This window comes from Phyllobates terribilis, unplaced genomic scaffold, assembly GCF_046119375.1.
Source record: "Phyllobates terribilis strain yellow unplaced genomic scaffold, ASM4611937v1 Scaffold_12__6_contigs__length_324123572, whole genome shotgun sequence".
Taxonomy (NCBI): Eukaryota; Metazoa; Chordata; class Amphibia; order Anura; family Dendrobatidae; genus Phyllobates; species Phyllobates terribilis.
Genome location: NW_027362772.1, coordinates 126,891,953 through 126,911,851, shown reverse-complemented (window position 1 = coordinate 126,911,851; position 19,899 = coordinate 126,891,953). Strand labels below are relative to the sequence as shown.

The window sequence follows — 19,899 nt, the reverse complement described above, 5'->3', positions numbered from 1 at the left end:
TCTGCAAGGTCCAGACGGTCGGCAGCACCAAGGCGGCAGGCATGTGAGCGTGGGGGAGATGGTTTTACCGGGGTTAATGGTAGCAGCCAAACTAGTGAGGCAGGTGCATGAGCCCAGGAAGAAGTGGAGGACGAACTGATGGAAGACTCATCAGATGAGGGAGACCTTGATCACATTTCTGTTGTGCGAGGTTGAGGGAGAGGGCAGAGGAAGGTAGCATGATTTTTACCTCGCCACCAACACAACAGGGACTTGGTGCTTCTGGATGCCCAAGACACATGAGTGCCTTCTTGCTGCACTATCTGCAACATGACCCCCGAATTGTGAGAATTAGAAATAATCCTGACTATTGGGTTGCCACACTGTTAGATCCCCGGTACAAAAGTAAATTTGCAGAAATTATTCCTGCCATAGAAAGAGATGCACGCATGCAAGAGTATCAGCAGAGACTGTTGCAGAATCTTACATGTGCTTTTTCACAAAACACCAGTGGTGCACGTAGTGAATCTCACAGTTCCAACTTGCCAACCGTGGGACCGTCGAGTGTTCAGCTCTCAAAACATAACAGAAACACAGTATCTGCTGGTAACATCAATTTTGCGGAATCATTCACCACTTTTTTAGCCCATCCTTTGCAAGGCCACAGGAGACAAGAAGTCTGACACATAGTCAACACCTAGAGACGATGGTACAGGAGTATCTCCAAGTAAACACTGAAGCCATGACTGTGTCACTGGACCCTTGCTCTTTTTGGGCTTCCAATCTGGATAAATGGCCGGAGCTCGCCACTTACGCCTTAGAGATCTTGTCATGCCCCGCAGCCAGCGTTCTGTCTGAACGTGTGTTCAGCGCTGCTGGTGGTGTGCTGACAGATAAACGCACGCGGCTCTCCACTGATAATGTAGACAGACTCACGTTAATAAAAATGAACACATCATGGATCCGAAATGACTTTTCTACCCCTGTGTCATCCTGGGGAGAGTAAAAGCTTGATGATTTGTTAAAATCACCTCACCAACCGTTTTAAGCTTTAAAATTACTAATCATGTTTATCTGTGTCTTGGCTGGAAAATAATTTGGGCCTTGTAGCGGTGTGCAGAACTGATTCTATTAGGCCATCTATACTAAGCTCCACCAGATTTAAAATTACTAATCATGTTTATCTGTATCTTGGCTGGAAAATAATTTGGGCCTTGTAGCAGTGTGCAGTACTGATTCTATTGGGTCATCTATACTAAACTCCACCAGATTTAAAATTACTAATCATGTTTATCTGTATCTTGGCTGGAAAATAATTTGGGCCTTGTAGCAGTGTGCATTACTGATTCTATTAGGCCATCTATACTAAACTCCACCAGATGTAAAATTACTAATCATGTTTATCTGTATCTTGACTGGAAAATAATTTTGGCTTTGTAGCAGTTCGCAGTACTGATTCTATTAGACCATCTATACTAAACTCCACCAGATTTAAAATTACTAATCATGTTTATCTGTATCTTGGCTGGAAAATAATTTGGGCTTTGTAGCAGTTTGCAGTACTGATTCTATTAGGCCATCTATACTAAGCTCCACCAGCTTTCAAATTAATAATAATTTTTAGCTGCATCTAGCCCGGAAAATAATTTTGGGGCTCCTAAATGCGCAAGACACATGAGTGCCTTCTTGCTGCACTACCTGCATCATGACCCTCAGATTGTAAGAATTCGAAAAAATCATGATTACTGGGTTGCCACACTCTTAGATCCCCCACACTCTTCGATCAACCTTTTCATTTTAATAAAGAACAAAAAAATGGTCATTTTTTGAAATTATAAGCATTAGCAGGTTATTAGAAACTGAAATCAAACAATTTTCAACTCAAAACTTTATTCTAGGTGATGTTACATTTGCACATAGGACCCCTTGTTCGAAAGGAGCTTCTGAACTCTCTCGTCCATTGAATTTGTCAGGTTTTGGATGGTTTCTGCTTCAATTGTTTTGCATGAGGACAGAATACCCTCCCAGAGCTGTTGCTTAGATATGAACTGCCTCCCGCCATCATAGACACTCCTTTTGATGATGCTCCAGAGGTTCTGAATGGGGTTGAGGTCAGGGGAGCATGGGGGTCACAACATAAGTTTGTCCCCTTTTATGCCCATATCAGCCAGAGATGCAGATGTGTTATGTGCAGCATGACACGGTGAATTATCATGCATGAAAATGATCTTGCTGCGGAATACACGGTTCTTCTTCTTGAACCATGGCAGGAAGTGCTGTTTGAGAAACTCCACATACATTATGGAGTTCATCTTTACCCCTTCAGGGATCCTAAAGGGGCCGACAATCTCTCTCCCCATGATTCCAGCCCAAAACATTACTCCACCTCCTCCTTGTTGGCGCCGTAGCCGTGTTTGCGTGGGGTGTCCATCAACCAGCCATCCTCCACTCCATCCATGTGGACCATCGAGCGTTGCACGGCACTCATCGGTGAACAAAACAGTTTTGAAGTCAGTCTTCATGTATTGTTTGGCCCACTGGAACTGTTTCTGCTTGTGTGCAGTGGATAGAGGAGGTCGACAGGTTGGCTTACGCACAGCTGCAAACCTCTGAAGGACTCTGCATCTTGTTGTTCGGGGGACGTTGGAGGCACCAGCAGCTTCAAAAACTTGTCTGCTGCTATGACAAGGCTTTTTTGCCGCTGCTCTTTCAACCTGACGTAATTGCCTGTAGGAAAGAGTCCTCAATTTACCCTTATCAGAACGCACAAGTGTGTACTGTGACTCAGCTACATACTTCTTGATTGTGCGATGATCAGGATGAACTGTCTTGGCAATGTTGATTGTAGTCATGCCTTGAACTAAACGCTCCACAATTTGTTGCTTCTCAGCAGCCGACACATCCTTTTTCTTTCCCATTTTGGCAGAAAATGTAGGCTGCTTAATAATGTGGGACAGCCTTCTTAAGTAGTCTTGCCGTTCATTGGACACACCTGCCAAACTAATTAGCACAGGTGTCTGCAATTGCTTACAGTGATATAAAGAGCCCTGACACACATCACCATCAATGAGTTTAGCTGACAAACAAAAAAATTCTTCCCTTATCACTCCTAAACACTTTTTGCATAATAATTTGGAGCACAGTGTACATGTGCTTTTCCACAAAAACATCAGTGATTCACGTAGTGAATCTTACCGTTCTAACTTGCCAACCGTGGTCTGTTTGGAGTTGTTCAATAAAGGGCCCAAAATTAAGATAACATAGGCAGGAGAGTAGAGATGAGCGTTGTTCTACTCGAACTGTTCGCCAATCTCAAATTCGAGCTGTTTTGGGCGGTGTTCGAGCCGTTCGGCGAACACGAACAATTTGAGAAAAATTCGGCTGTTCGAGGTTATGTTCGATAACTGTTCGTGCACCAAAATCATAACTGGATTTTTTCTCAGTAATGATGAAAATTAATGTTAATACGCAGTTTGAGTGTACAGTGGGGTGGGGGGAGGGGCAGGGGATGGATCTCTGCAGGAACAATGAAGATCTCCATTTTTTTTTCTCTTTCCCGCATTTACAGTGGGGAGGTGCAATCTGTCAGCCTATCAGCAGCGCACACACGGAGCGAAGTGCTTTTTTTCACACAAGCAAGGGCATGTGTCATTGGCAGTGTATGTCACATGTCCTTGCCCTATAAGACCAAGCCATTTTCCCCGTCGCCACCATTTTCTCACTGCTGCAGCTGCGTGTTAGACGGCACCGCTGTTGCTGTGTGCGCTATACCTTGTTAATTTCAAGCCAATTTTCGCACAAATCTACAGATAGCTTGGGAGTAGGGAATAGTTGTGATTGCAGTCCTTTTAAGGACTAGGTTACAGCATTTCCTACGACTTTTATCAGGCAGGTCTGTGCTCTTAAATAGATAGATTGTGGGAGTAAAGACTAATTGTAATTGGAGTCCTTTTCAGGACTAGGTTACATCAGTTCCTATCAGTTTTTGCCAGGCAGGTCTGTGCCAGTGCTGTGCAAGTTTTTTTCACAGCATTTGGCTGAATCTAGCAAAGCTAATCCTTTTTGGCCTATTGCAGAGTGTGTTAGTCAGTGGAGTAGCCTATCTGTGTTGCAAGATATACCACCTGTGTATAGAATACCAATTTTTTTACTGCACCTAGTGAAGTAAAATCTTTTGGGCATAGCATCATTCTATTAGTCCATCTATACTGACCTCCATCAGGTTGCAAATTGAATATAATTTTTTTCTGCATCTAGCTCTGAAAAAATATTGGGCTTCTAGCTGTGTGTGGGACTTGTTGTATTAGTCCATCTATACTGACCTCCATCAGGTTGCAAACTGCATATATTTTTTTCTTCATCTACCTCTGAAAAAATATTGGGCTTCTAGCTGTGTGTGGGACTTGTTCTATTAATCCATCTATACAGACCTCCATCAGGTTGCAAACTGAATATATTTTTTTCTGCATCTACCTCTGAAAAAATATTGGGCTTCTAGCTGTGTGTGGGACTTGTTCTATTAATCCATCTATACAGACCTCCATCAGGTTGCAAACTGAATATATTTTTTTCTGCATCTACCTCTGAAAAAATATTGGGCTTCTAGCTGTGTGTGGGACTTGTTGTATTAGTCCATCTATACTGACCTCCATCAGGTTGCAAACTGAATATATTTTTTTCTGCATCTACCTCTGAAAAAATATTGGGCTTCTAGCTGTGTGTGGGACTTGTTCTATTAATCCATCTATACAGACCTCCATCAGGTTGCAAACTGAATATATTTTTTTCTGCATCTACCTCTGAAAAAATATTGGGCTTCTAGCTGTGTGTGGGACTTGTTGTATTAGTCCATCTATACTGACCTCCATCAGGTTGCAAACTGAATATATTTTTTTCTGCATCTACCTCTGAAAAAATATTGGGCTTCTAGCTGTGTGTGGGACTTGTTCTATTAATCCATCTATACAGACCTCCATCAGGTTGCAAACTGAATATATTTTTTTCTGCATCTAGCTCTGAAAAAATATTTGGCCTTCTAGCAGTGTGTGGGACTTTCTCTATTAGTCCATCTATACTGACCTCCATCAGGTTGCAAATTGAATATAATTTTTTTCTGCATCTAACCCAGCCAATAGTTTTGGCCTAATATCACAGTTTGGCCACTCAGCTCTGCTCGGTTCCCATCCATTGTTTTTTTGTGCAAACAACTTCAGAGTTGTTAATTAGTTAACCAACAAAATGAGTGGAAAAAGGCCTGCTGCTGGTGGAAAGGGGAATAGGCGTGTTGGGAAGGGGAAAAAAGGTTGTGTCCGTGGGGTAGGTGTTAAAGCAACAGTAACATCTGCAGAAGAAAGACCATCTTCCAGCCAAACTAAAATGTCTACTTCTTGTAGCGGACAATGTGATAAGATCGCTTTCTTACGGCCACGCCAATCGCTACAAATTCCAGATGAGGCACAAAAACAGCAGGTGCTTCAACGGATATCAAGTGCTCCTTTAAGTGGGCTCTCCTCCACATCAACTTCAGCATCACAAATACTCCAGTCCTCAAAGGTGTCAACCCAATCGCACTTGCTTCCTCACTGCTCCCAAATCTCCAGCTGCCCGTCTGAGTATGAGTTAGAACAGATGGTTGAGTCTGCAGAGCTGTTTACTCATACTATAGCCTGGGAATCAGAGGTCGACTCCAGCGCTTCTGTGAATCCAGACGAGGAAATGATCTGCACTGATGCCCAGAATCTTTATGAGTCGGATCCAGGACCAGACGCAGAAGGTTCTGACCATAATGTAGACCCTCATTCCCAAACTGTAACTCCTGTTGGTGGAGATAATGAGGAAGACGATGATAAGACTCAAATACCTGATTGGAGCGACAACTTTAGTTTTTTGTCAGGGCAGGAACAGGTTGGCTCTGAGGACGACGGGTGTGATAACGCACAGGGTGATGATGATGAGGTTGGAGATCCCACTTACTGTCAACCCACAGTCAGCCAAGAGATGAGGTCAGCAGAGGAGGTGGAGGAAGATGCTAGTGACGACGAGGTCAGGTTGCACCTTCCTGGACAGAGACATAGTACTGGAAGCACGTCAACAACTGCATCCTCAAACACAACTCTGCCTCTCACCACAAGTCGTGGTGGCTCTTCAGGTCGCATGGGTGCTAAGCCTTGCATAGCCTGGGCATTTTTTCAGATCGATAAACATGACCCAACTCGTGTTATCTGTAACATTTGTCAGCAAAAGCTAAGTAGAGGCCAAAAAATACATAGTTTGAGTACTTCATGCATGAACCGGCACATGGACATGAAGCATAAGTTGCAGTGGGAAGCTCAGTGTGCTACATTGCGGCCTAGCCGGCCGGGCCAACCACCGTCTGCCATATCTTGTGGATCCGCGGCCTCTTCATCCTCTGTGACTGGGGGGACAGCAGTCACACCTGTTTTGGGGCGCAGACCTGCCACCTCTTTACCCGCAACAGCCAGCGTGATTGGCAGGTCATCATTTTCTTTGGAGGTGGTAACACCAGCTGGTGTTGAGCGCTGTCCGACATCGATAGCACCACCTTTGGATCAAGGCAACCTAACATGTCCGCCTGCATCTTCCTCACAGACCGGCAGTTTGCCGGGGACACCCTTATCAACCCCGTCTAAGCACAATAGCCAGCCCTCGGTCCCTCAGATGTGGACAAGTAAAAGACCATTTCCTCCTAGCCATGAGAAAGCTAAGAGGTTGAATTTCACCATCTGCAAGTTCTTGGCTACAGAAATGCTGCCTTTCCGCCTGGTGGACACAGAGGATTTTCGAGACCTTATGTCCGTCGCAGTGCCCCAGTACCAGATGCCCAGTCGGCACTACTTCTCAAAGAAAGGTGTGCCTGCGCTCCACCAGCATGTCGCTCACAACATCACCGCTTCTTTGAGAAACTCTGTGTGTGACAGGGTGCATTTCACCACAGACACTTGGACGAGTAGTTATGGACAGGGGCGTTACATGTCGCTGACTGAGCACTGGGTAACTATGGTGACAGCAGGACAAGGGGCTGCTGTCCAAGTCTTGCCGTCCCCACGAGTTGTGCGTCAATCCTATTTATGTCAAAGTTCCTCCACTGCTTCTGCCTCCTCTCCGTCTTCCACCTGCACCCAAAGCCTGTCTGGTCATGCCACAAGCTTTCTAACTGCGCAGAAGGGATCCTGCACACCTCCTTACTATGCTGGCAGTAGGGCTCAACGTCATCAGGCGGTTTTTACTTTGAAATGTCTGGGAAATGTGAGTCACACAGCTGAGGAGTTGTGGTCAGCTCTGGAGAACCAATTTCATGAATGGTTGTCTCCACTGGACCTGAAACCAGGGAAGGCCGTGTGCGACAATGCTGCAAACCTGGGTGCGGCCCTTCGCCGGGGCAATGTCACACACGTGCCTTGTATGGCTCACGTGTTGAACCTGGTTGTCCAGCAATTTTTAGCCCACTATCCCAGACTAGATGGCCTTCTGCAGAGGGCACGGTCGCTGTGTGCTCACTTTCGCCGTTCGCATCCCGCAGCTCAGCGACTTACATCTCTACAGAAGTCGTTGGGCCTGCCACTTCACCGGCTAAAATGCGATGTGCCTACCCGGTGGAATTCAACTCTGCACATGTTGCAGCTACTGTGGCAGCACCGACAAGCCCTGGTGCAATACGTTCTGACGTATAGCCTGGGCCAACGAGATCCAGAGGTGGGGCAAATCACGCTGGAGGAGTGGTCTCAGATCAGGGACCTATGCACTCTTCTGCACAGTTTTGAAATAGCGACGAAGATGTTTAGTGCTGACGATGCCATTATCAGCATGACTATTCCGGTGATTTACATACTGGAGCACATGTTAAACAGAATTCGGAGTCAGGTGGTGGCACAAGAGGAGGTGGAGGAAGTAGAGGACGAGGAGTTGTATGCGGAAGGGCTAACATCTGCAAGGTCCAGACGGTCGGCATCACCAAGGCGGCAGGCATGTGAGGGTGGGGGAGATGGTTTTACCAGGGCGCATGGTAGCAGCCAAACTAGTGAGGAAGGTGCAGGAGCCCAGGAAGAAGTGGAGGACGAACTGATGGAAGACTCATTAGATGAGGGAGACCTTGATCACATTTCTGTTGTGCGAGGTTGGGGGGAGAGGACAGAGGAAGGAAGCATGATTGTTACCTCGCCACCAACACAACAGGGACTTGGTGCTCCTGGATGCGCAACACACATGAGTGCCTTCTTGCTGCACTACCTGCAACATGACCCTCGAATTGTGAGAATTAGAAATAATCCTTACTACTGGGTTGCCTCACTGTTAGATCCCCGGTACAAAAGTAAATTTGCAGAAATTATTCCTGCCATAGAAAGGGATGCACGCATGCAGGAGTATCAGCAGAGACTGTTGCAGAATCTTACATGTGCTTTTCCACAAAATACCAGTGGTGCACGTAGTGAATCTCACAGTTCCAACTTGCCAACCGTGGGACCGTCAAGTGTTCAGCACTCAAACCGTAACAGAACCACAGTATCTGCTGGTAACATCAATTTTGCGGAATCATTTCACCACTTTTTTAGCCCATCCTTTGCAAGGCCACAGGAGACAAGAAGTCTGACACATAGTCAACGCCTAGAGACGATGGTACAGGAGTATCTCCAAGTAAACATTGAAGCCACGACTGTGTCACTGGACCCTTGCTCTTTTTGGGCTTCCAATCTGGATAAATGGCCGGAGCTTGCCACTTACGCCTTGAAGATCTTGTCATGCCCCGCAGCCAGCATGCTGTCTGAACATGTGTTCAGCGCTGCTGGTGGTGTGCTGACAGATAAGCGCACGCGGCTCTCCACTGATAATGTAGACAGACTCACGTTCATAAAGATGAACAAATCATGGATCCGAAACGACTTTTCTACCCCTGTGTCATCCTGGGGAGAGTAAAAGCTTGATGATTGGTTAAAATCACCCTACCAACCGTTTTAAGCTTTCAAATTACTAATCATGTTTATCTGTATCTTGGCTGGAAAATAATTTGGGCTTTGTAGCAGTGTGCAGCACTGATTCTATTAGGCCATCTATAATAAGCTCCACCAGATTTAAAATTACTAATCATGTTTATCTGTATCTTGACTGGAAAATAATTTGGGCTTTGTAGCAGTGTGCAGCACTGATCCTATTAGGCCATCTATACTAAAGCTTCACCAGATTTAAAATTAATAATAATTTTTAGCTGCATCTAGCCCGGAAAATAATTTTGGGGCTCCGAGATGCGCAAGACACATAACTGCCTTCTTGCTGCACTACCTGCAGCATGACCCTCATATTGTCAGAATTCGAAGTAATCATGACTACTGGGTTGCCACACTCTTAGATCCCCCAAACTTTTCGATCAACCTTTTCATTTTAATAAAGACCAAAAAAATGGTCATTTTTGAAATTATAAGCATTAGCAGGTTGTTAGAAACTGAAATCAAACAGTTTTCAACTCAAAACTTTATTCTAGGTGATGTTACATTTTCACATAGGACCCCTTGTTCGAAAGGAGCTTCTGAACTCTCTCGTCCATTGAATTTGTCAGGTTTTGGATGGTTTCTGCTTCAATTGTCTTGCATGAGGACAGAATACCCTCCCAGAGCTGTTGCTTAGATGTGAACTGCCTCCCGCCATCATAGACACTCCTTTTAATGATGCTCCAAAGGTTCTGAATGGGGTAGAGGTCAGGGGAGCATGGGGGTCCCCTTTTATGCCCATATCAGCCAGAGATGCAGATGTTTTATGTGCAGCATGAGATGGTGCATTATCATGCAGAAAAATGATCTTGCTGTGAAATACACGGTTCTTCTTCTTGAACCATGGCAGGAAGTGCTGTTTGAGAAAATCCACATACATTATGGAGTTCATCTTTAGCGCCTTCAGGGATCCTAAAGGGGCCGACAATCTCTCTCCCCATGATTCCAGCCCAAAACATTACTCCACCTCCTCCTTGTTGGCGCTGTAGCCGTGTTTGCGTGGGGTGTCCATCAACCAGCCATCCTCCACTCCATCCATCTGGACCATCGAGCGCTGCACGGCACTCATCCGTGAACAAAACAGTTTTGAAATCAGTCTTCATGTAATGTTTGGCCCACTGGAGCCGTTTCTGCTTGTGTGAAGTGGATAGAGGAGGTCGACAGGATGGCGTATGCACAGCTGCAAACCTCTGAAGGACCCTGCATCTTGTTGTTCGGGGGACGTTGGAGGCACAAGCAGCTTCAAAAACTTGTCTGCTGCTATGACAAGGCTTTTTTGCCGCTGCTCTTTCAACCTGACGTAATTGCCTGTAGGAAAGAGTCCTCAATTTGCCCTTATCAGCACGCACACGTGTGTACTGTGAGTCAGCTACATACTTCTTGATTGCCAAGACACTTCATCCTGATCATCGCACAATGTTGATTGTAGTCATGCCTTGACCTAAACACTCCACAATTTGTTGCTTCTCAGCAGCCGACACATCCTTTTTGTTATGTTCTGCTACCAGAGCTAAGGAAAGAGAGGAGATCTGTCCCTACGATAGAACTCAGCTGAATCCCTACGATGTAACAGGGAACCTGATCCTGCGATCAGACCTGCTAAAGTCCTAAGCTAGTCTGTACGGAGACCTATAGATGTGGGGAAGGAATCCCTACAAGTACTAAGGACTGGGAGGAAAATGGGACACCTCCTAACAGAAATAGTAGCAGACAGATGAACAAACAAAATATATAGAACATAGAGGTCCGTAGACCAAGCAAACTAACAGAGTTAGATACAGAGCAAAGGCTAGCTAGAAAGTCCAGCAAAGCCAGAAGGGTGGAGCAGGATTAAATAGGCCAACAAGGTCATGTGACCAGCAAAGGAAAAAACCTAAGAGCAAGGTTCTAACAGTACCCCCCCTTCTAAGAGGATCCTCCGGATCCCCTAGGACCAAGCTTATCAGGAAATCTCCTGTGAAACGCTCTGATAAGTCTGGACGCGGAAACATCATCTGACCTCACCCAAGAGTTATCCTCGGGTCCGAAACCTTTCCAGGCCACAAGATACTGCAAACTACCTCTATACCGTCTAGAGTTAAGGATGCGAGAAATTTCATATTCCCCGTCCTCCACCACCGGAGGAACAGAGGCAGAGGCGTCACCATCCGACACAACAGTTTTTTTTAACAGAGAGACATGAAATACCGGATTAATTCTCCAGGAGGTAGGAACCTCCAACCTAACAGCAGATTGGTTGACAACCTGAAGCACCTTAAAGGGCCCTACAAATTTGGGACCCAATTTCTTAGAAGGAATCCTCAACCGCAGATTCCTAGAGGACAACCAAACCATGTCACCAACAGCGAGCAAAACCTCCTGTCGTTTCCTATCAAAGTAGTCTTTAGATTTTCTGTTGGCCTCCTGAAGATTACCACGCACATCCGTCCAAACTCTCTCCAAATCACCGGAAAAATTCTCCTCCTCAGGCACGGCAGATCCCAACTTGGAGAACGACCCAAACGACGGATGTCTCCCAGACCAACAAAAAAAAGGCAAACAACCAGCAGAAGAAGATGTATGATTGTTCAGAGCAAATTCAGCAAGTGGCAGAAACTCAGACCACCCCTCTTGATTGTCTGCCACAAAACAACGCAAGAACTGCTCAACATCCTGGTTTTTCCTTTCTGTCTGGCCATTAGATTCAGGATGATATCCGGACGAGAACGACAAATGAACTCCCAACCTGTCACAAAAGGCACGCCAAAAACGAGCCACGAACTGAGGACCCCTATCAGAAACAATGTCAGTAGGAACGCCATGAAGTCTGACAATTTCCTTGACAAAGGCCTTAGCGAGAGTTTTAGCGCAGGGCAGTTTGACGAAGGGAACCAAGTGACACATATTGCTAAAATGGTCCACGACCACCCAGATGACAGTAAAACCCTCAGAGGGGGGAAGGTCAGTTATAAAGTCCATAGCCAAATGTGTCCAAGGAGTACTGGGAACCTCCAATGGACAAAGCAACCCCGCAGCAGGAGTATGTGAGGACTTAGATCTAGCACATATAGTACATTGACGCACCCACTTAATGACTTCCTTCTGCCATCCAGGCCACCAAAAACTGCGACCCACCAGTCTCTTGGTCTCAGAGATTCCGGGATGACCTGCCAACCGAGATTCGTGACACTCAACAAACAAATCTCTCCTAAAGGTCCCAGGCACAAACAACCTCCCATGAGGAGTGTTAGATGGGGCATTCTCCTGTGCTTTAAGAATCTCATCTTCCAAAACGGAGTCCAAAGCAGCTATCACAACACCTTCTTGTAAAATGTTCTCCTCTTTCTCAGCACTGACTATGGGAGAAAAACTGCGAGACAAGGCATCCGCCTTAACATTCTTAGTACCAGGGATGTAAGTAACGGAGAAATTAAACCGCGAGAAAAACAGTGCCCACCTAGCCTGACGGGCATTCAGGCGCTTGGCAGCATCAAGATATATCAGATTTTTATGATCCGTAAGAACCTGAACGGGAAATTCCGCACCTTCCAAGAAGTGGCGCCAGTGTTCAAATGCGAGTTTAATAGCCAATAATTCCCGATTACCAATATCGTAATTCAGTTCAGTCTCCGAAAAATTTTTTGAAAAAAAGGCACAGGGATGTAATCCATCCCCGTTATCCTGAGACAATACTGCGCCAACCCCCACAGAGGAAGCATCAACCTCAACCAAAAACGGCTTAGTCACATCAGGCTGCATAAGGATGGGAGCAGAGGTGAACCTCTCCTTGAGATACACAAAAGCTTCAATGGCCTCAGAAGACCATTAAACCGCATCAGCACCTTTCCTGGTGAGATCGGTCAGAGGTTTGACAATACTAGAAAAATTTTTTATGAATTTTCTGTAATAATTGGCGAAACCTAAAAACCTCTGTATCGATTTCAAACCAATAGGCCTAGGCCATTCCTGTACAGCTTGAACTTTAACCGGGTCCATCTCAAAACCTTCGCTGGAGATAATGTAACCCAAAAAACTAATTCTCTGTACAGCGAACTCACATTTCTCCAGCTTAGCAAAAAGCGAATTGTCCATTAATAACTGTAATACCTCACGTACGCTCCGCCAATGAGACTCCAGATCCGGCGAATAAATCAAAATGTCATCCAAATACACAACCACATTTTTGCCAATCAAAGGTCTAAGGATGTCATTAATAAGATTCTGGAAAAATGCAGGAGCATTAGTAAGACCAAAAGGCATAACCAGATTCTCAAAATGACCCACAGGAGTGTTAAAAGCAGTCTTCCATTCGTCACCCTCCTTCATGCGCAACAGATTGTATGCCCCCTTAAGGTCAATTTTAGAGAACCACTTGGCCCCCATTAACTGGTTAAACAGATCAGGAATCAATGGCAGTGGGTAAGGATTGCGTACAGTAATTTTGTTAATCTCACGAAAATCCAGACAAGGACGTAAACCGCCGTCCTTTTTTTTTACAAAAAAAATCCAACCGCCACAGGAGACTTAGAGGGCCTAATGTGACCGGCGGCCAAACTTGTCTGTATGTATTCCTCCAAAGCCTTTCTCTCAGGAATAGTAAGGTTAAATAAACAACTTTTAGGAAGAGTCGCTCCAGGGACAAATTCAATAGAACAATCATAGTCTCTATGGGGAGGCAAAACCTGCGATTCCTTCTCAGAAAAAACTCTCCAAAAATCCTGAATAGGAACAGGCAATTCTCCCCTATCCGAAGCTGCAATACGCCCGTTGCAACACTTGTCATAACATTTATGGCTCCAGGATTTAATTTCACTGGTAGACCAATCCAGTACAGGATTGTGAAATTTTAACCAGGGCAATCCCAATATTACTGGAGAAGGCAAGTTATTCAAAACTACCAAATCCAATTTCTCATGGTGAACACCATTAATAGTGAGAGGAAATTCACAGACCTTGAGAGTAATATTCTTCAAAGGGGAGCCATCCACAGAAACCACAGCAATGGGGGATGATAAAGGTTCGGGTTTTAAATTGAGTCTTTCCAAGAATCCCCCATCAATTACATTCAGAGTAGACCCACAATCAACAAACACCCGAAATTCCATTAATTTTTCCTGAGCAATCGTGGAAGCAGCTAAAAATACACCCTTGGAATTTAAACAGGCAATACGGGCATGACTGACCATTTTTTTTTCTTTCTTCATACGAAGCTCACAGCCTTTAATCAAATGACCAGATTTTCCGCAATAGAAACACAAGCCTTCAGAAAATCTACGGTCTTTTTCTTGAGAGCGAGGTGCCACCGATCCAATCTCCATCGGTTCACCATTGTTAGTACACACATTCTCATAACCAGAAACTGACATAGCAGAGGATTTGCTCTCATTAACCCTTGCACGCAGTCTCCTATCCACCCGTATAGCTAATTGCATAGCCTGTTGCAAATCTTCAGGTGTAGGATAAGCAATTAGCAGGTCTTTAACCCTTTCATTGAGCCCAGCAAGAAATAGACTTTTCAGAGCAGAATCGTTCCACCCTGTTTGAGTAGACCAACGACGGAAATGAGTACAATATTTTTCCACATTACCTGATCCCTGTTTCAAACGTCTCAACTCAGTCTCAGCTGATGCGACACGGTCAGGATCATCATATAATAGTCCCAAAGCAGAAAAAAAACTATCCACTGATCTGAAGCATGTATCACTAGGTTGCAAAGAAAAGGCCCACTCCTGAGGCTCTTTGCGCAAAAGTGACATTATGAACCCTATGCGCTGGGATTCATCCCTAGAGGACTTGGGTCTCAAACGAAAATACAATAAGCAAGCATTTTTAAATGAAAAAATTTCTCGGTGTTCACCAAAAAATAAATCCGGCAAACATACCTTAGGCTCCAAGAAATGTGCTCCAGGACAGTTACTCACGTGCTGATGGAGCTCGGCCACCTCCAGAGAGAGTCCCTGCAGGCGATGAGCCAAATCCTGAACCGACACCATGATGGAACAGAAAAATCTTTCCTTAGAGAATTTGCAGGCTGGACTTACTGTTATGTTCTGCTACCAGAGCTAAGGAAAGAGAGGAGATCTGTCCCTACGATAGAACTCAGCTGAATCCCTACGATATAACAGGGAACCTGATCCTGCGATCAGACCTGCTAAAGTCCTAAGCTAGTCTGTACGGAGACCTATAGATGTGGGGAAGGAATCCCTACAAGTACTAAGGACTGGGAGGAAAATGGGACACCTCCTAACAGAAATAGTAGCAGACAGACGAACAAACAAAATATATAGAACATAGAGGTCCGTAGACCAAGCAAACTAACAGAGTTAGATACAGAGCACAGGCTAGCTAGAAAGTAGTTATACAATGAAGTCCAGCAAAGCCAGAAGGGCGGAGCAGGATTAAATAGGCCAACAAGGTCATGTGACCAGCAAAGGAAAAAACCTAAGAGCAAGGTTCTAACACTTTTTCTTTCCCATTTTGGCAGAAAATGTAGGCTGCTTAATAATGTGAGACAGCCTTCTTAAGTAGTCTTGCCTTTCATTGGACACACCTGCCAAACTAATTAGCACAGGTTTCTGCAATTGCTTACAGTGATATAAAGAGCCCTGACACACATCACCATCAATGAGTTTAACTGACAAACAAACAAATTCTTCCCTTATCACTCCTAAACACTTTTTGCATAATAATTTGGAACACAGTGTACATGTGCTTTTCCACAAAACACCAGTGGTTCACGTAGTGAATCTTACAGTTCTAACTTGCCAAGCGTGGTCTGTATGGAGTTGTTCAATAAAGGGCCCAAAATTAAGATAACATAGATGGGAGAGGTCTCTATGAATAGGAATTCCTAAGTATTTGATACCCTGTGAGGGCCAGGCAAAGGGAAAGTTGGACTGGAAGGAATCCTATATGGATTTGGGGAGGGAGACATCGAGGGCCTCAGACTTCGCTGCATTGATTTTAAAATTTGACCATGTAACAAAGTGATCTATTTCAGCCATAACAGCATGGATGGATATATGTGATTGAGTGATATATACTAGGACATCATCAGCAAATAGAGAGCACTTGTACTCGGTGCCTCCCACCTCAATCCACCTAATATTGGGGTTATGGCGAATTGATGAGAGCAGGTGCTCCGTCACTAGGATGTATAAGAGAGGGGACAGAGAACATCCCTGCCTTGTCCCATTGGTGATTGTGAAAGGTGATGAAAATGTTCTGACGCGCCCCCTGGGCCTTGGGACACCCGGAGCCGGACCCTTTTTGGTGGATGTTGGTGGTTGTAGTCTCCGTGGCGGCAACCCGGTTCCGTGGCTCAGGGCGGTCAAACCAGTGGCGGAACTATTTATGTGGTTTTGATGTTTAAATGTCCGACTACGCCACCCGTGGATTGCGGTCAGAGTGAACCGCCGCTCCAGGGCAGACCGCTGAGGCTGGTGTTGTGGGTGCAGCAGAGCGTAGCATAACTCCCCACGGGAGGAGTATAGCCTCAGGGCAGTGTATGCGGAGGATGGGGGTGATGGTGCAGGGCAGCAGCAGTAATGACACGGAGTCAGTGATGCAGTCCAGGGCCTTTATTCACAGTTCTTATTATCCAGACAACGTCTGCAGGTAACGGCTGCCCACGTCGTACTGTGCTCACCAGGTGAGGGGCTCAGACAACTCCCAGATAACTTTGGAGTGCTTCACAGGACCCCCTTTGTGTGTCCTTTGTCTGGCCTTTCTTACCAACTCTTCTGTCCGGCTGCATCGGGCCTCCTCTTGGTAAACTTGGCGCGTTTCCCTGACTCTATGTGGTGCCTTCCTAGCGGGTGTAGCGAGGGGCTGCGCCACATAAAATGTCACAGCCTCCTGTTTCTAGCTGAGGGTCGTTTCCTGCCTCCACTAGTTTCGGGGACCGGTCTCCCCCTTTGGCCTGACCCCTCCACGCAGGTGGATTCGGGCGTGCGGTGGCGACTCGCCCGTCCGCACCCCTGAGATCCCTTCGTTCCTCGTTCCTGGAGCCTTCTCCGCTCCTCTTCCTTCCTTCTCCCTCTTCTAGGCCTGGGCCTCTGTTACTAGGCCCGCCTCCGGAGCAGAGCTCATGCAGAGCCCTGCTCCCTGCCACTTCTGCTCAGACTTCTCTGCACTGAACTAATATGGTGCCCACCTTTTATACTCCCTTCTCAATGCACCCAGGAACTGCTTCCTCTCTGCTCCTGCACTGCAGGGTTCCCCTTCCTCAGTGTTCCCTCCCCCCACTCCAGCCAGGGACAGGGACTGTCGTGCCCATCTCAGGGGCATATTGGTCGCCCTGCCCCACGGCAATGTGGTGTAATGCATGCAGGTGTCGGGTCCTGATCCACACTACATCCTTACCTGAGAGTGAGATATCACACCTCTGGGTGAGGTGCAACACCTCTGTAGCAACCGAGCCCTCATTTATCTTCAGCCTAGGTGACGTATTGCGACACAGGGCCGTGATTTTGGCTATAAAAGGGTCCCCTAAACCCCTACCCCAAGCTTTTTAAGAGAATCATATATGGCGTGCCAGGAGACTCTATGGAATGCTTTCTCAGCATCCAACGAGAGTATCTAATTACAAATTTTTAACTGAATCTAGCCCAGGAAATACTTTGTGCCTAGTAGCAGTGTCTGCTAGTCAGCGGATTATCCCGGCTGTTAAGCAAGCTACACCACCTGTAGTTTGGACACTTCATTTTTTCAAAGGAAATGCTTCGGGACCACGGGATACTCAGTGAAGAGCATCAGGAGGCACCCCAAGGCATAGGGGCTCGGACTGGCAGTAGGATGCCTTGCGGTGGACAGCCGAGCTCGATCCTTATAAAAGCTTTTTAACTGCAGCAGCTTTAGTGGACGCTACTGGAGCTGGAATTACGCGGCTGCTGGCATGAGACTTGCCCTCCAATAGATCCTTGTAAATGGATTTAAAGTGTATTTATTCAAATTAGAGAGACAATTTAAATTAAAAAGCTTAGAGCTGCCTCCACCACAGGGGGGCTCGCTCGACCCACCAGCGGACAGGCACCAGTATTGGGAGAGGGGGGCTGGCCGTCAGGGTTCACCGCGGCTCTGGCACAAACCCGGCGACACGGAGGTGGCACGGGCAGGAGCGGACTGAACGTGTCGGCTTCTCACTTTTTGGATTTTAGAAGGGCATGACATGCCTATATCTGTGTCTCCCCCTCCTTTTACTCCTCCACCTCTTTTCTTTTCGCATGACTATATGTACTTGTCACTTTTCCATGTGTTAGTTGTGTCTTCTGAGCAGTTTGTCAGCTTTTTACACCTTTGAAGGTGTTTTCTATGTGTTTCTATGTGTTTTTGTTTGCCTGCCATTGGTTTTAACGGTGTTCGAAGGTGTTCGACGAACAGTTCGACGAACAGTTCGGCGAACACACGGGTGTTCGACGAACCGAACCGAACTCGAACACTACGGGGGTGGCTCAACACTACAGGAGAGGTCTCTATGAATAGGAATTCCTAAGTATTTGATACATTGTGAGGGCCAGGCAAAGGGAAAGTTGGACTGGATGGAATCTTGTATCGATTTGGGGAGGGAGACATCGAGGGCCTCAGACTTCGCTGCATTGATTTTAAATTTTGACCATGTAACAAAGTGATCTATTTCAGCCATAACAGCAGGGATGGCTATATGTGATTGAGTGATATATACTAGGACATCATCAGCAAATGCAGAGCACTTGTACTCGGTGCCTCCCACCTCAATCCACCTAATATTGGGGTTATGGCGAACTGATGAGAGCAGGTGCTCCCTCACTAGGATGTATAAGAGAGGGGACAGAGGACATCCCTGCCTTGTTCCAATGGTGATTATGAAAGGTGATGAAAATTTTCCATTTATCTTCAGCCTAGGTGACGTATTGCGATACAGGGCCGTGATTTTGCCTGTAAAAGGGGCCCCTAGACCCCTACTCCAAGCTTTTTAAGGGAATAATATATGGCGTACCAGGAGACTCTATGGAGTGCTTTCTCAGCATCCAACGAGAGTATCTAATTACAAATTTTTAACTGCATCTAGCCCAGGAAATACTTTGTGCCTAGTAGCAGTGTCTGCTAGTCAGCAGATTATCCCAGCTGTTAAGCAAGCTACACCACCTGTAGTTTGGACACTTAATTTTTTCAAATGAAATGGTTCGGGCCCCCGGGACACTCAGTGAAGAGCATTGGGAGGCACCCCAAGGCAAAGGGGCTGGGACCGTTGAGCTCGATCCTTATAAAAGCTTTTTAACTGCAGCAGCTTTAGTGGACGCTACTGGAGCTGGAATTACGCGGCTGCTGGCATGAGACTTGCCCTCCAATAGATCCTTGTAAAAGGATTTAAAGTGTATTCATTCAAATTAGAGAGACAATTTAAATTAAAAAGCTTAGACCTGCCTCCACCGCAGGGGGGCTCGCTCGACCCACCAGCGGACAGGCACCAGTATTGGGAGAGGGGGGCTGGCCATCAGTGTCCACCGCAGCTCTGGCACAAACCCGGCGACACAGAGGTCGCACGGGCAGGAACGGACTGGCCGTGTCAGCTTCGCACTTTTTTGGTTTTAGAAGGGCATGACATGCCTATATCTGTGTCTCCCCCTCCTTTTACTCCTCCACCTCTTTTCTTTTCGCATGACTATATGTACTTGTCACTTTTCCATGTGTTAGTTGTGTCTTCTGAGCAGTTTGTCAGCTTTTGGACACCTTGAAGGTGTTTTCTATGTGTTTCTATGTGTTTTTGTTTGCCTGCCATTGGTTTTAACGGTGTTCGAAGGTATTAGACGAACAGTTCGGCGAAAATACGGGTGTTCGATGAACCGAACCGAACTCGAACACTACGGGGGTGGCTCAACACTAATTAAGATCCAAAAAAAATTATTCCTGGCCCCTGAGACCTGGCGCTTTGTCTAGAAATATCTAACAGCAGCAGAAGGCA

At 46.1% G+C, this 19,899-nt stretch overlaps 1 protein-coding gene across 4 annotated transcripts in view; it reads right to left on the bottom strand.

The window, feature by feature from the left end:
• LOC141172261 (sulfotransferase 2B1-like) overlaps window positions 1–19,899 on the bottom strand; it is a 617,113-nt gene that overhangs the window by 514,176 nt on the left and 83,038 nt on the right. The window lies entirely within an intron of this gene.